A 3100-nucleotide genomic window follows, 5' to 3' on the forward strand; every position below is an offset into this window, starting at 1 on the left:
ATCCACTCAGATTATTCTTGAGTCACGGCTGTCTCTTTTCTTCCATGTGTCTCACTTTCTCAGTATATCTGCCATCTGATCTTGTTCTGCTGCATATCCTGCTCTGTATCTCACATGTACTGAAACATTGCTCACTGCTCAGCTCCGGTCCTCTCCCTCCCTTTAACAGTGTCACTGTAGATACTTGGCATTTGGAGACAGCAGGCTCTTCCCTTGTGAGTGTTGAGAGTCAGCTGATCACTGAAGGTGCTGAAAGAACTCTTCTTCCGTCTCTGAACTGCAAAATTTAGAAAAAAAAAGTCACAACCTGAAACTGCATATTTTAAAACATGTAAGTATGCTAATGAGCTGTTTTTGCAGAAAACCCCAAGATATTTATCAGAAACTCGTCTGGCCAAAGTGTACCTGTTGCAGAGCTGAAATTCACACGTTGTACTGTCTCCTGTACCACTGCATTTATTTTAAGTTGTCATGGAGTGGGTGGTTTGGTCTGGATTTTCACGTGGTCAAAAAGTAGAGGAGCTCATGTTGAAGATGCTAAACTCTTAATAAAAAAAGGTTGTGTAGGAAGTACCTAGCCAGCAAGGCCAAGTGGGCCCCATTTGGTTTAAAAGTGGGTAGAAAATGTGGATCCCAATTGGGTTTCCATGGTGGCCCCAACTGTGTTTGCCCACATTGGCTTAAGTGGACACTCAGTGGGCTGGCTCGCTATGCTAGCCAGTCACCTGGTGGATAGCATAGCAAGTTCCACTGCCAAGGGGCTGGCAGAGCAAATCATACAAATCGTAATTGTGAGTGGTCCATGGATGTTAGTTTTAAAATCTTTTAGAAATATTTGTTATTTAAAAGTTTTATCCTCCAAGAACGGTGATTCCATGCAGCAGAAGATCTAAATAGCACAGTTCTTCTCTTACAGTTTGACTTTGAAAAAGGAACAATCAAATAACCAGAGCTGACCTGGTGAGTTTGATCATGTTGACAATACCCACAGATGTTGTTGTGCATCAAGCATTGAAGACTAAGTTGTAGTTTGTCTTCATTCACATTGAATGAAGACACTTTGAACACCATTTGCATCCCTTGTTCTACTTTCTGAAAACTTATCACTGCAGCTCTGCTCAGGAGTTTGTAATGTTTACATTAGTTTGACAAGACAAAAACCAGATCTAGCAGCTTCACCTAGATTCAGAAAAATGTGCCATTATGATGGCCTCAAAAGAATCTAACCCAAAACGGCCTTCTTAGTAAATAAAGTTATTATAATTGATCCACAGGAGTCTAACTTCTGCAGCACAAAGTGTTTTGTTTCCTGATTCCACATTTGATTTGTAGATTTGCAGGCTTTAAGGTTGAATAAATGTTGAAATCAAATGTAAATAGATCATTATGGATGGTGAAGGAAGGAAAAATAAAACACTCTTGTCATTTAAGCTGTTTCTGCTGCACGTGTGCTTTCATTCATGCAGACTGCAAGAAGGATTTTTGCAGTCTGTAAATGGGTTATAGGTTCAGTTAGAGGATGGCAGATCAAATGGTGGTGAAGTGTGCTATGGGGACAGCGTGAGCCCGGAGCCCAGCAGTTGTACCCAGCAAGTTATTTAAAGGCCCTCTTCACTGCGGCAGGACAAAGTGGGCCAGGCTCGACCACACTCGAGAGATGACTCAAGCTCCAACGCTTCAGAACATTCCCTCACCTTTCAGATGATCAACAAGGTCCTGCCTGATCCAGCGGAGTTCCTTGACATGTTTGATGAGTTTGTGGGATTTCCACAGAAATGCACAAGTTGCAGTTCAGAAAGGTAATGTAGGAATGCTCAATTTAGTCATTTAGTTCATTTTAATTCAAGAATATATGCAAGTTTTACAGTTTCTCAATTATAGACACTGCTGTCTTTTGTGGATTTTCCAAAATAAAAGTTATAAAATGTTATAGAACAGCAAGAAAATCATCAGATGCTATTGTTAGTATCTGAGATATTATCTGATAGATCATTTTATTAGTATGCAGTGTACAAAAACTCAGTTTAGGATAAAAAGAAAAAAAATTAAAAGCACAACATTGCAAAACCATTTACATATTTTTAAAAAGTTTGAGAAAAAAAAACTAAGGAATAAAATTTAAAGAAAGTTTCACTTTCTTCATGACTTTTTAAAAATATTTTTAAATGTTTTTTTTAACAGAATCACATGGGGTGCTGTACCATCTGTAAATCCTTAAAGTAAAATTTTAACATCAATATTTTTGGTTATTTAGCTTGTTTTGGAAGGAAAAAAAAGTTCTAATTTTTCAAATCAATATTTTCACCTTTTAATTTATGTATTTATAAATATTACAATTACTAACTAAATATTTGAGTTTTATAACGAAATATTTTACTTTAAGATAAATGTTTAATTTTATGCTAAATATTTATTTTATAATTATAAATTTAGCTTACAAACTAAAAATTTAATTTAATGAAATTTAAACATTGATATTTAGATCTTACCTAAATATTTATGTATTTAAGTTTTGTAACAAAATGTTTATTTGCTAAATAAATATTTACATTTAGATCCAAACTAAATATTTAGTTAAAACTAATTCTAGCTAAATATTTAATTTCTAACCGAATAATATTTATTATTTAACTAAATGTTTACCTTGAATCTAAATATTAAGCTTGGTTTAGGGGTGTAAGATTTAGGAATACTTGAATAATAGGTAAATATGCATTTGAAAAATAAAACATTATTTTGTTTCCTTTAAAACAGGCTCCATAACCAAAATTATTGCTGTTAAACTTTTACTAGGCAGATTTACAAACGGGACCTCATAAAATAAGGAACTTTCTTAAAAAAAAGCTCATCACACAAAAACACCTCATTTTGGGAGCTGTACACTGACCCCTTCTGTCCCAGCAGGTCAATTTAATGAGCACCTTCAATGAAGCGCTAACACCTTGTGCGCTGTTAGCACTTACACACAGAGAAGACTGGAGGTGTAATCCAGGTCACTCCGGCTGTGAGACAACATCTGCATTCATCAAAAACCTTGTTAAAATTGTGCGTCCACTTCCTGATGATTGATATTTATCTTGATTTGTTCCAGACTGGATTA

The sequence above is a fragment of the Oryzias melastigma genome, linkage group LG8 (assembly GCF_002922805.2).
Source record: "Oryzias melastigma strain HK-1 linkage group LG8, ASM292280v2, whole genome shotgun sequence".
NCBI lineage: Eukaryota > Metazoa > Chordata > Actinopteri > Beloniformes > Adrianichthyidae > Oryzias > Oryzias melastigma.